Source organism: Balearica regulorum, chromosome Z (assembly GCF_011004875.1).
Source record: "Balearica regulorum gibbericeps isolate bBalReg1 chromosome Z, bBalReg1.pri, whole genome shotgun sequence".
Classification (NCBI taxonomy): domain Eukaryota; kingdom Metazoa; phylum Chordata; class Aves; order Gruiformes; family Gruidae; genus Balearica; species Balearica regulorum.
Window position 1 is genome coordinate 81,065,677 of NC_046220.1, and position 13,674 is coordinate 81,079,350.

At 40.6% G+C, this 13,674-nt stretch overlaps 1 long non-coding RNA gene across 1 annotated transcript; it reads left to right on the forward strand.

Annotated features, from left to right (window-relative positions):
- Positions 1–381: 381 nt before the first annotated feature.
- On the forward strand, positions 382–11,365 carry LOC142599483 (uncharacterized). The gene is made up of 4 exons (XR_012833052.1): positions 382–441; positions 8,263–8,494; positions 10,228–10,299; positions 10,780–11,365. It is a non-coding gene; the product is annotated as an uncharacterized LOC142599483 (long non-coding RNA).
- The last annotated feature ends 2,309 nt before the right edge of the window (positions 11,366–13,674 follow it).

A 13,674-nucleotide genomic window follows, 5' to 3' on the forward strand; every position in this document is an offset into this window, starting at 1 on the left:
CTTTTTCCAGGCAAACTGATGAAAACACATGTGTTGAATCCTAGTTACATCTTAGAGGCAGAGAGTAAGCCCTAAAGTAATCAAGTAAAAACTATTCTGTGATGTCCTAGCGAAAGTTAATGAAGTGTTTTAAACCGCTATGTGCTGATTCTTGTATGGCTATCTTCTGCAAAGAAGAGGATTTTTTTTATTTTTTTTTTTAAAAAGGCAAGGGGAGGAGTGCTTTATTTCTCTGGACGGTGGTTTGTTTTAAAAACACCAGGTCTGTAGAGGGTATGGTGGGACCTTCTTTTTGAATTGAATCTTTAAGTGATTTCTGACACCTAAATACCAAGAGATACATTGGGCTTCTCATTCATTGATGGTGCTGGAATGACTGACTGCAGGCCTGTGAAGTGCTCTGGGCTCGGTATTTTTAGTTTACAGAGGACCCTGGCAAAGGTGAGTTTTGTGCTGTTTTATACACAAGTGGTTTTTAGAGGGTAGGATTTCTAACCTACCTTCTACTTTGTTGTTCAGGGAGACACAAAATTGTTTCTGTTGTTTCCCGTGTGTAATAAATTGAGCATTTATCTAATTCCCAGCAATTTTCATGACACAGTGTCTTAAGTCTTCAGATGAGTCCTTGGATTTCCATTTCTCTCATATAATTTCCTCTTATCCTCATTTAGATTCTGTAAAGTCAAAATTCTGTTAGAGACTCCAGTTTTAGAACATCATTTATGTACATTAACTCAGGGAACAAAAAAACCCACCACACAACACTTTGGCATTGAGCAAGGTCTTAACTGCCATGCAATCACATCAAAGTGAATCTGTCCTAAAGTTTGTGCTCCCCAGGCAGAATGGGCACGGCAAACCATTTGACTGAATGGCTCGGCCGGGAGTAGTTACATGCTACATTTTTCTGCAGCACGCAAAGTTCCCTGCCGTCCCTTCAGCTGTGTTGGTACAACTGTGTGTGGCATTGCAGTTTAAACCAGGTCTCTGAAATTATCTGGGTTAAAACAAGCAATGCAATTTCATTCGCTAATGTGTTTTACCATTTTTTGTACATTTTTGCCTTGCCCAGCAGCACCGTAAGACTCTATTGTGATGGTACAGCAGAGGTGCGGGGAGGAGTGCAGGCAGGATTGAACGGCTGGGAAGGGAAAGGGAAAGGGAAAGGGAAAGGGAAAGGGAAAGGGAAAGGGAAAGGGAAAGAGAAAGAGAAAGGGAGAGGGGGAAAGGGGAGGGGGAAAAGAGGAATGGGAAGGGAGGAAGGGGAAGAGGGGAAGGAGAGGGGGAGGGGAAAGGGGAAGGGAAAGGTAAGCAGAAGTGGGAAAGGGAAGTCGGGAAGGGAAGGGAAGGGAAGGGAAGGGAAGGGAAGGGAAGGGAAGGGAAGGGAAGGGAAGGGAAGGGAAGGGAAGGGAAGGGAAGGGAAGGGAAGGGAAGGGAAGGGAAGGGAAGGGAAGGGAAGGGAAGGGAAGGGAAGGGGGAATGTGAAAGTTTTTACAGAATGAAACTGAAGAAATGTGTGTAGTTTCATACTTGCTTTCTGTGCTCTTTGCTTTCTTGATAGACAAGGGTTTGAGCTGATCACATCAGTAATAGCCAGTTCCCTTTGAAAGGGACAAAAAATGGACTGTGACCCCAAGTTAGAAAGGAAGGATCAGCACAGGAATGTGGTATAGTGCATGAATTTTCCTGGCACACATGATGGATTCCTTTTTAATACCCCCAGCACTTTGTAATTTGAAAGGCTGCCTGCTATTTATTTTACTTTAATCTGTGTCATTTCTCTGTGTTTTTCATCTTCCTTCCCACTGCCCCTCATGTTATGTATTTCTAGGCAGGCTCCTATAATATTAGGGGGTCTTTTCGAGAAGGGAGGACTGAGTTTGTGGGGAGGGAAACGTTCAATAAATTATCCATGCAATTTGTAACTGCCAGGGTACAAAATACAAAGTACTTTAAAAAAATAAAATAAAGCAAATGTTTGCATTTACATTCCATACTGGGAACTTATATTTTAAACTAAAACTAAAGCCTTTATCTGAACTGTCAGTGTTATAGATGGTGCCTTTATATATAAAGATTTGCATAGTTTTTATCAAAGTGATGCACTTAGCTGATTTAACATTCCAGCCTTTTATTTAGGAAGGGGAAAAAGATAATATTTTAAAAGATTATGAAAAATGGGTCGCCTTTATTCAGGCCAGTCCATCAATCTGTCTTGCATTAGTTCACTTTGGACACAGGAGCCCTTTTTGTTGGTTCTTCAGGATATACTGTCTGCGAGATGGATTCTGGGTTTGGTTTTCCATCTTGGTTTTCAAACTCCTTCTATAAAGTGTCACTCCTTCCATACTCTTATGGCACCAGAAGCCCTGCACATGGTGGTGAATGTACTGGAGATTAATTTAGAAATCATCAGTCGGAACAATGAGGGTTGGATTGGGTTGGTTTTTTTGAAGCCTTGTGTTAAGTTCAGGATTGCATCTTCAGATCTCCTTGACATCAGCTGTAACCTACCGATCACTGTGTGTTGTGTGACCGTGCTCCACAGATGGTGGAAATCTACTGTGGTTCTCCCAAAGTGCGAGTTCATCACAGCCTAACAGTCTGTCAGAGCTGTCTTTCCCCATCCCAGCGCTGGGTAAATTGTGTGACTACCCAGTTTGGGGAGCAAGCCAACAAAAACATGATCCATCTCTTCTATCGTGTTGGATTTCTTAGAGCTGAACTCGCTGAACTGATTACTCAGCGAGCTCAGGAGCACAAGAGCTGGTGAAAGTGGGGCAGGGTGTCTGTTTGTGGCAGCCCCAGTTTAGGTTATCCTGCCATGGAGCAGCACCTTTGACCTCTCTCAGACTCTTGACATGGAAGATTTTAGCACTGAAAGTGCCCATTTCAGTCCCTGGTGTCTGGCATGTGGTGGTTTGTGTAACGATCTTAACCACAGAAATTATATTAAGGGATATTCAATCCAGTGCACTAAAGCATAATAGAATTGGATAGCAGGAAGTTTAGGTCAAATAAATTCAAATGGAAAAGAATGAATTCTGTCAAGGTGTTTAAGCACATTGTAAGCTTACCAAAGAAGGTGGTAAATTCACAGTGGAGCTTTTACTCTGAGACTGGATGTCTTACTTAATGATAAGCTATAGTTCAGCCACCAGCAAGTTATTGGGCTTGATAGTGTTCAGTTAGGAAGAAAGAAAGAATAATTCCCTCCGCTACGGTGGGTGAAATCCTGTGGCCTGTGTTAAACAGAAGGTCATACTTGCAGAGGGCTATGATCAATTCTCTTTCGAGATCTATGAATCTCTGCTGGTAGGTGTTTTAAGGTTGCCATTTGCTATGTGTTTTACTGAATATGTGAAGGGAAGTCCCAGACCTCCCATAGGTGAAATTGGTTGCAGTTGTATTAATCTCTCAAAAGTTTTCTAGTCTTTGAACACATATGCCTCAATACAAACACTAACAAACTGCAGTGTCATCTAGGCTCTCCCAAGCTGCTAGAGCCCTAGAATTTCTATTATGGTATTTGTGGGTTAAATCTTGTTTCCAAGAAGGCAGTGGAAATTGGACACGGACTCTTTCAAATGTAGGCTTTTGTCTCCCATCACCCAAATGGTCTCTACAGCCTCAGTATTTGGGAGCCTAGATTCCCATCTGGGAGAATCCAATGACTGAAAAAGATGGGTCCAACTCCTCTAAGTGGAGTGGAGAAGAACTCACAGTAGGTGAGATGCGTCTGACAGCAGTGGGCATGTATGTCCATGGAAACTCCAACTCTGGAATCCTTACTAGAGAGCAGGCACTTTTTTTTCTATTTGTCCCCAAAAACTGGCAGTTACCACCCTTTTGGCTGATACTCTGCGCCACATTACTCATTTAGGAATGGAAGTTCAAACTCCACCTGTCTCGGTTGGTGGAGTTTGTCTGAAGCACCGGGCTTTCAAGCATCAGATAACATCCATCCTTTCTGATGAAGATCTTGGCCACAGAGAAAAAAGCCAAACAAAACCCCAACAAACAAAACAAAATAAACAATCCATCCATGATCTCCTGTATTATAAAATCAACATCTCCACTATCTTCAGTCTTCACTGAAGTCTATGCTTTTCCTAAAGCCACCCCTGAAGAATCAGGGTTCAAAAATTCTTCCATCTGCTAAGCTGGTCTGCTACAATTGTCCCCAGGTTTCACTGGTCCATAGAAAGAAGTACTAACCCAGTGAGTACATTCTTCTTTCTCTCTCTCAAGACCATGCTGATAGCTTCCTATGACGGTTAGTAACATCAGAGGGTCTTCTAGACAGTGTATTGCCCACAGAAATGTGACAGAAGTGTTATGGGCTCCCATGCCCTTCTGCCCCTTTGTATATAAAGGCCTGGCAGCTGGATTCAGCTTATTCATGTAAGAATCTTTGATTTATTTTTAAAGGTGAAAATATCTCTGTCTCAGATGCAGGAAAAGAGTTTACGATCTCCATCTGAGAGGAAGCTGAAGGCTGCAAATCACCACACAAGGATTTTGTTTTCTTTTTGAATATTGTGATTCTTAAACTTGATCTCACAATTTTTGGGTGGGGAAGGGCAGACCAGTATTGTTAACCTGCCTCTCTCAAATGTCTATACCTCCTGCTGCTTACTGCTGCTTTGGAGAAAAGTGATTTTTACTACTTGTCGTGATTATGTGAATCCAATGCAATGGAAATTGCAATGTATTATGGCAGGTCTGGGCATAGGGCTGCGGTTCTAATGTGGGTAAAATCCCCCACTGCTGTCTCTTCCTAAGCAGCACGCGTCTCATCCATTTTCCTTGTTTCCTCTCTTTGATGTTCTTACTGAAATTAATCACTTGACAGCAGCAAAGGCTTGCTACTGGCCTCCCATGACTTAGCTATCTATCATGGATTTTATTTAATATAATAATACAAAACCTTCTTGCATTCAAACCTGTTTTGATGTTTGTTCAGGGAGTTCATGAGTTATTATCTCCCTCCCCACACCTGCTCAAGCCACGTAGAGCTTAGGAATTGCTGGTTGTCAGTCCGCAGCCACGGTGGCCATCTGAAGTGCTTGTGGCTGTTGGTATTAAACTGAGCTTGTCCTGCTGCTTAAGCGCAGGTTACTGCCTTCTTACCTCCTCCCAGAGATAAAGGAGAATATCTTTGACAGCTTTGCACAGAACCTGTGAGACACAGAAGACCATAGCAATTCTGTCATGCAACGCACGTTTTGATCTGGGAATAGTTCTCTCTTCTGCACGTTTGTTAGGCTGTGATCTCTCTGAAACAAAAACAAGTTTGGAGTATAACTTTCCGCGGAAAGACAGGGCAGATTTTTAGGGCAATAGTCAGGAAACTGAGGTGCATGTTAATAGCCTTGAAAGACAGGAATTTAGTCAAAAAGTTAGTCATTCACTGGAGAAACAAGCATGTGGTCTTGAGACAGATGTCAGAGCACAAGGAGCCCATTTGACTGGCTTGGACCAAATACTCACGCACCAAAGCTAGGTGAGATGAATTGCAACTTGCAGATCTACCCAAATTCACACAGCAAATGCATGTCTTGTTGGAGAAACCTGAAGATCCTTGCCAGTTCATGACCAAGAAGGTCACCATCTCCTTCCCTGACCCACAGAAATCAGTGGGATTTTAAAATACTCTGATAACTGAACTAGCAAACAGTAAATGGAGAGCATCTGGGGATTTGTCTCAAAATTGTGCTACAGCTCCAAAACAAATCACTGCAGCCACTGTCAAACAAAATTTTATAATCTTGCTTTCTTTTCTTGCAGGAATATAGCAAAAGTCCATGTTGCTACCACAGACTGGCCCAGAACAAAAACCAAATCAGGGCTCTGTAATGTGTGATTGTCAGTGCTCCCATTTCAAGACCATAATCTACCATTTGCTCCATCCAACAATACCATGATGCAAAGAAGTATTTGTGTTTCCTCTCTTTAGCAAATGGCTTCCCAAACCTGTTGCTTAACAATTTAAATAATATCTGAGCATTAATCCTATGGTACTAAGAAACAAATCAGTTTTATTATTTTATTTTTATATTTATATTGTTTATACCTATTATTTTATTATTATAAAGGTAAATTACATTTATCTTTTTTTCTGAAAGTATTTAATAGTAAATGCTTATTAGAACAGATAAAGTGTGTTATTAATGGGATCAGTGACTGGGAAAAATAACATTTAAAATACTTATAAGTGTTTTTATCAAAATATTCCCATAAGTTCTCTTAAAATAGGGTAAATCTCTTCAGTCAGTTGATGGAATGGCAGTTTGGCACTATCTAATTCTTTGTGAGTGCTTTGTCACTGGTTAAAGAGAGAAGACTACTGGTCAAGGAGCTGTGGTAGTTAGGACCAGCTCTGAAATGATGAAAGATGGAACAAAGGACATATAGGTTTTAAGAGAACAAAGATAGTATTTCAAGAATCGAGTTTCTTACCTTTGATTCAGATTGACTGTGTCCTTTTGGGTAGATAATTTAGGCTTACCTAATGGAGACAGCCAAGTCAGGCTGTAGTCATCCTCCTGTAGTCAGTGGAGACAGATGCCTTCAAAGGAAGAGTGGGGTCACTAATGCTGCTTTTGGAACTCCCTGTCTCTTTTTTGGTAACATTGTAGAGAGTCTAAGTTGAACTGGGGAACAAGTGAAAACACCTCAGATGCTGGAATCATATAGAGCATATGCTGATAAAAATATAAAAGCTTTTAGACGTGTTTTGAGATCAAAAGTCATTAGAATTAGTGATTAATTTTTGCTACTGAATTTTTATCTAAAAAAAAAAATCCAGAAAAAAATAGGAATAGCTAAAAACCTCTGAGAGAACAGCCATGAAAAGAAAGCTGAGTTGGAAATAATGTATTGGTCTCCTTGATGTATATTTATTTACTTAATTTTCAGGATCTCATGTCTGTTTTATTGGCTGAAATATTGGCACCATACCTTTCTACCAAAGACCTTTCATTTCTTCTGGAGCATTATCTCTACTGCAGCTGGTGTGGCAAACAGAAATGGATAAATTGATCCTTGAGTTTTCTTTCATGACACAAAACCGTAAAAATTAACATGTATTGACTGAAGTACTGGACCATGTTGAATATTCAGAGTACTTGAGTTCATGTACCTGTTGACTCCAACAGCAGAGCAAACAAAAATAACACTTGTGAAATCTAGTATTTTACATAAGAAGCATGGTTTTCATATAGTTTCATATTGCCAATGACTGAAACTGGATTCCTTATTTTTCCCTCATTTAAGGAAGGAATAATAGTATTATGAGAGTAGCATTGATAACACCTCAATAATTCCCTAAAATAAACACAAAACTTTTAGTGATTTAGTGAGTGAATTCTCCTTCATTGGAGAAAGACTGCTACCCCAAAGCCACAGTTATATATGTCTAAATCAGTTCTTCTGGTCTGAGTCCTTAGGGAGATTCTATGTTACGTTGCAAAAGCAGAGGGTGGTAATTAATAACAACCACAGCCCAGGGCTGATAGTGGTGAGAGTTGAGGAGGGACTGTTAAAGTCACACACAAGGAGCTTTTTTAAGTCTGAGGCTAGACTCCATTGTTATCTGTTAGATTTCTCCCAGGAAAAACTAACAAGAGACTAGCAGAGCCACATATATTGATGTTTGCTTCCTTTACTTGTTGGGTCAACATCATGATGGTACAGCACCAGTTGGGTCTTAACGGGAGGGAAGCTGCCTCTGTTAAATTGAACCAAAGCTATCATCTAGTAATTTAATCTGCTATCAACCTCATAATTCGATTTCATTATGTATTGTATTAATGCAGTGATTTGATCATTCTGGGTCTATTGATTTACTGATTTAATTTTAATTGTGACCTCAATTTGACCATCGCATTGTTCGGCCTTTAATTATCCTAGTAAAAATGTAGTATATTAGCTCACTAATAGACACTCTTAAGTGAACATTTGCTTGCTCATCCTTTTAAATAAATCCATTAAAAGTATACAGAATTGTTTTATTCTGTCTGCCTGCAATGTGGGTCACACGTTCTGAGGATACAATTAACCTCAAGTGGGAAATTTGCAAGCCACTAAGTTATTGCGTTGAAAAGTAAAACCAAGGTCTTTTCACCTTATTATGTAAGACACCATAAAGCCTTCAATTTCTTGCTGGAGAGAGAATTCCAGAGCAGAGATGAAAAGATAGGATGAAATGAACAGAAATGCTGAAGTTTGTTTTTTTCTTTTTCCTCTCTTTTCCGCTAGGATATCACTCAGGGAATACAGTACCACCAAGGGCCCATCTGGTGGCACTGTTAGCTGAAGTCTTTCTTTCACAAAGAGAAGGACAAATCTTACAGAAGAAAAAGAGAAGAAAAAGGAAAATTCTTACTAATGGAGCTATTCATGTTGCGGTGATCAAGTGACATGGTCAAGTGTCATTTTATGTGCCTGTACCATCACATTCTCTTCAGTCACATTCTCAGGATTTCCACAGGTGGGAGTATCTGATTTTTTATCCTTTTCTTTTTTTTCGGTTACAGCAAATACCGGAGAATAGGAAAATGTCCTTTCTTAAATAAATGCCCAAGTATGTGGCCATCTACAGATACACGTGTGTGTGTGCATGTCTACTTTTTTCCTTAGTGTCACAAATTCGGTAACGCTGAGCCTTGTAAACTTATTAACAATCCTAAACAGGAATTCAGACATTTGAAATGCAGATGTGCTGAACATATACATGTACGGAGGAAATCTTTTATTTATTAGTTCTTATTTTACACCTTAAAAAGCACTCAGTATGCTCCTACTTGGAACTGCTTGTAAAAACACCCTTGCTCTTTCGCATTTTATGCATTAATGAAGAGTTAATGTATCGCCTTTTCTTGGACTAAATACACCCCTTTAAAGTAATTGAGATTACCGAATATTTAGTGGCATGACTTGGAGTCACTGGTGGAGAGATTCAGATGCCTAAACCTCTATGTCCGGGGCCATTTTAGATGCCATAGATTATCCAAGGTACCTCTGCTCTGCTGCAGATAAGCAAGAAGAAATCTGAGGCACCCACGTCCCGTTGAGAGTGTATGGGCACTGGGTGGGAAACCACATGGGATTCTCTCTCTCTCTAAGTAATTCTCTCTAAGAATTTACAAAACCTTTGTAAATTCAGGACACCTCAGCCCCCTATGGAACAAATGCAAAGGCTGCTCAGATCACTGTCTACATGTGACACTGGGCGAGGAGCTCCTTCCACCTTCTCTTCCTGGGTGACTTCTGTCACTTTTTTGGTGCTGGCTTTGGCATTCTCAGGACCTTTGCACAGGCTAATTTACCTCACTAAAATGGCAGAAGATGTCTTGGGGAAGAGTGGGTAGTTTTCTGCAATTTATTAATTAAATTGGTTCAGCACAGGGTCCAGAATCAGCTCAAGGGAGGGTGGGATCTCATGGCTGTGAGAGAGGGACAAGGAAGAAGGGTGGAGATCTCCTCTTCTGGCAGCAGAAGTCCATTACAGCATTTTACTGCATTTGAATCAGACCTCCCCTTGGAGATCTTTGACACTCTCTCCACGAGGCCAGCTGGCTGTTGTCAGGCCCCAAGCCATCAGCTCTACCCCAGATTTGATGTGGGACGATATTTGGCACCTCCCTCAGCATGGCGTATACCCCCTGCAGAGCTATGCACCTAACTTTGTGGTGCTGGATGAGCCAGGCAGCTTTTGAAGATGGGATTTAGCTGCTATTAAGAGAAAAGCATCCCACACTTAAAAATGCAAGTAGGTACCTTGGGGCATTTCTGAAGGCAACAGCAAACTGGGCACCTAACTTCAGATGAACACTTGTGAAAATCTTGCTATAGTCTCCAACTTCTTGCTCAGAGAGAGATGTGATAGCTCAGAGCAGGACAACCTACTTACCCCTCTGAGGTAACTTGGGTACTCACCCCCTAAAATACTCCTAATTAAGTTAGTAGGGTTAGATTTCATTTGTGGTTGCTGTAAAAGTTTCATTGAGTTTAGGTCCCCTTCTTAATCAAGCCATTAACTTTTAAAGAAGCAATAGAGTACAATGTAACAGCAATAAAAATAATTAGGGCTGGAAATGGGTCTTTGTTGCTTTGCTGCTGTCTGAGAATTTGCAAAGGAAATCTGACATACACTGTTATTGTCATGCTGCATTGATATTCAGACTGATGGTTGCTCAATGAATCTCTCTCTCTTTTTTCCAGTATAATGTGAGACAAATCTACACAAGATGAGAATACCTACGTGTTCAAAATGCAGACTTTCAACCTGATACAGTAAGAAAGGAAGTTTGTAATTGAAAATTAATTCATACTGGAAAGTGTAGTCAATAGACAATTACTGAGATACAGCTTCTGTTTATTGCTTGAGGAATTTTACACAAGATTTATAACAACTAAAAGCAATTACCTTTACATGTAAAGAACAGTCTAAAAAGATGAAACTTAATTACTGTAGAAGCCTTCAAACATTCTTTATCTCGTGTAAATAATCACCAACCAGACAGTAATTACAAAAAAAATAGATGTGAAAGTCAGCATGTTATGCACGTCAAAAAAGATTACAGAAAAATCCCACATTGTCCACAATTCTTATTCTATTAGTTTTACAGCTATGTGGCAATACTGTTCTACTCCAGATGTAAGAGGTCAAAATTATATATAATATTTGTGAAACTGAAGTCAAGTAGGCACGAATTTTTGAAAAGTATTCGAGTGCACCGCTGCCTCTTCTGTCCTCTATGCCCACCCCTTTAGACCCCACTGATAATCTCAGAAACGTGGGAATTGCATTCTTCATGTGGAGACTTCTGAGGGAACTTCCCTGGGTGCATTAGTTCCCATTCATAGGAATGGAAGAAATTATTTGAGTGTTGACCCAAGCCAGAATCAATGGCCTCCTCAGAGCTCTGCCTGATAAGAAATTCCTGATGGCATCAAAATGGGATTCTCATACATGGGGCCACTTTTTAGCTCCTTTTGCCTGACCCAGCAGGTGTGTTCATGCTCACCGAAAATACATCCTTGGGGCAAGTTATAGTAGGGACAAGATGCCTGATATAGTGAAGCCAATTTTCTAACTTGGGAAGTAAGATACTGAGTGCATAGCATTAATACATTTTAAAAATGCCTAAGATAAAGGATTTGTAAAGACACAAAAGCAAAGCAGCCAGGTAAAATTGCAAGTCTCAACACCAAATACAGAAGATGATTCGAGTGTGAAGACCACCTTAGCATAGCAGGAGACCAAAGGCATTTTTCAAGCTGGGTTAGTACTGAAGAATGGAAATGTGAATCCTCTTTCTTCAGATTCTTGGGTTGTTCATTGTCCACACACCCAGAACGAAACCCCTGCTGGATTCAGCTCTGGAAAGCGGTTTTCCGTAGGCTTTGTTTCTGGGAATCACTGAGATAGGAGTTCAGATTTTTGACCTCTAACTGAGGTGTGAGATCAGGATAACATGCGGAAGACACATGTAGAATATGAAAAGTCAGATAGGATAAAGTAATGGGTCTTTTTTTTCCCCCTTTAAATTCTGTGAAATTCAACCTTTGTACTTTGGATTTTGATGAGTTAATATTTTTATAATATTTTCCTCTTTGTCCCAAAATCAGAATGGAACATCCAAAATGAGGGATATGAAAATTCTTTTCTCTTTCTGATTGTATTGACCATAATTAACTTTTAGATATGAATTCTGTTTTGTTTTTTTTTCTTTTTTTTTTTTTTTCCTTTTTCTTGAAGAAGACCTATACGTGAAGAAGTGTTTGATGCCTCATGCTTTAGATAATTAAGATCTCCAGTCTGAAACTCTGTGAATACGTTGTGGTGATTGCAGAGGAGTTTAGACGCCATGCACAAGCGCAGAGAAGAGAAACGATGAGAACTGCAGTACATTTTCACCCCAGAGTGAAAGGAAGCTGCAAATTGATTGTAGAGAGAGAAGTAAGCGTGTGTGAGTAGAAATTTTCCTCTGATCTTCCCTCTGCAAATTACTTCTGAGATTAAAAGAGTAATTAGGAAAAAAAAAAAAAAAAGCACAGGAAGATTTATTGGTCAGTGAGTGCAGAGCTTCAGGTTTGTGCTGCTTTCGTTGGAGCTGCGGCGATCTTTTGGTTTATTTCAGATGCTGGGCAGGCATCTTTAGCAACTGCACTATAAACAGAAGGTAGCGCTGAAGTAACCCAGGAGAGGGAGAAACGTGCAAGGGAACGTGTGAGCTCCTGTGATTGCCTTCCCAGCACCATGTCTCTGGGCTCAGTGGGGCGAGTTTTCCTTTGCAGGACCCAAACAGCATCCCTAGCGTTCCCTTAATGAAGGAGGGACGTGTCCTCTCTGTCCCTTCCATGCCTGGGCTTCCTCAGTAAGGGTAAGAATAGCAGTATTTAGCATCAGAAAGACAGATAGACCAACACCATCCTATTGCAACCCCTTCTTGTGCTTCAAATCTGAAAGCAAAATGTAGTGATGTGCAGTTACAGGATATAGGTTAACACGGGAAGATTTTTCTGCTTAAGTATTAGGTCTAATCAGGGACTGTGCCACAGCTGGAGGACCAGCAGGAGGGCTAGACCCCTTCTGAATGTGTAGAGCTGTCCTATCATGGTCGGTCTGCTGCTTCTTCGTATGCAAGGGAGGAATCGGGGCTCGATGGCAGAACAGATTTGGTCCTTTGTGAGCAGCTTTGGCACAAAAGGCAAAACATATGCATGGGCTATTATACACAGACCTCCTGGGTGACTTCTCAGCACTTGATTACATTTTAATTATTTTTGTGGTGTGAAAGTGAGCCTACTCTCCTGAGAAGAAAGAACTGTTTCTATTAATCTAACAGGTTATAGCAGAGGATCAGCAATTATCTGTGTGCTTTTTATTATGCTATAATTATTAATAATGAGGAGCCTCCAGGAGCCCCATTTTCCATGGCAAATCCCATTTGATTGAGCAGTCATACGGTTCATTTTGGTCTAGGTTTGGAAGATGAATCAAATGTGGTATGAGCTGCATTGGACTGAGCGGAGCCTGGGCAGGTGTCTGTAGCAACTATGTCCCATACAATGTGGTAGCACCAAGAGCACCAGTTCTGGGTACTACACAAATAGGTTGAAAGGAAATTCCCTACAAAACACAACCCACAGCCCAATCACGGAGCTACCTTCCTTCATTTAGCAGCACAAATGGGCTCCCCAGCAGTTAAAGGTGCCTTTACTGCCATTTAACTGAAGGCAAACCAAGACCATATGGGGTGTGTATCATCAATGATGTCCCGTTATTTGCCTATAGTCGTCTGCAAATGGACAGTCCTGGAGTCGAGAGTGTGATATGAACTCCTGTACATATTATAACACCATGTTTCAAGCTACCTATGACTTCCACAAAGTTTATTCAACATCACATTTTCCAGGCCAGATGTCGACAGCTGTGTCTCAGAACAAACTCAGGGAGAACTATTTTTTAAATATTTCCTTTTTACACAGACAAAAAACGTTCTTACCACTGTTTTACTGAAAATTCATAGTTACTCAGCTTTTCTCCAGGAGAGGCAGAAGTGCTGGAGGGCAAGTAACTGTGGTATCAGAAATTGTACATGTTGGGTCTGAAAACTATGACATGTGCAAAAGAGATTTTTGGTAACCACATTCTGAACCCCC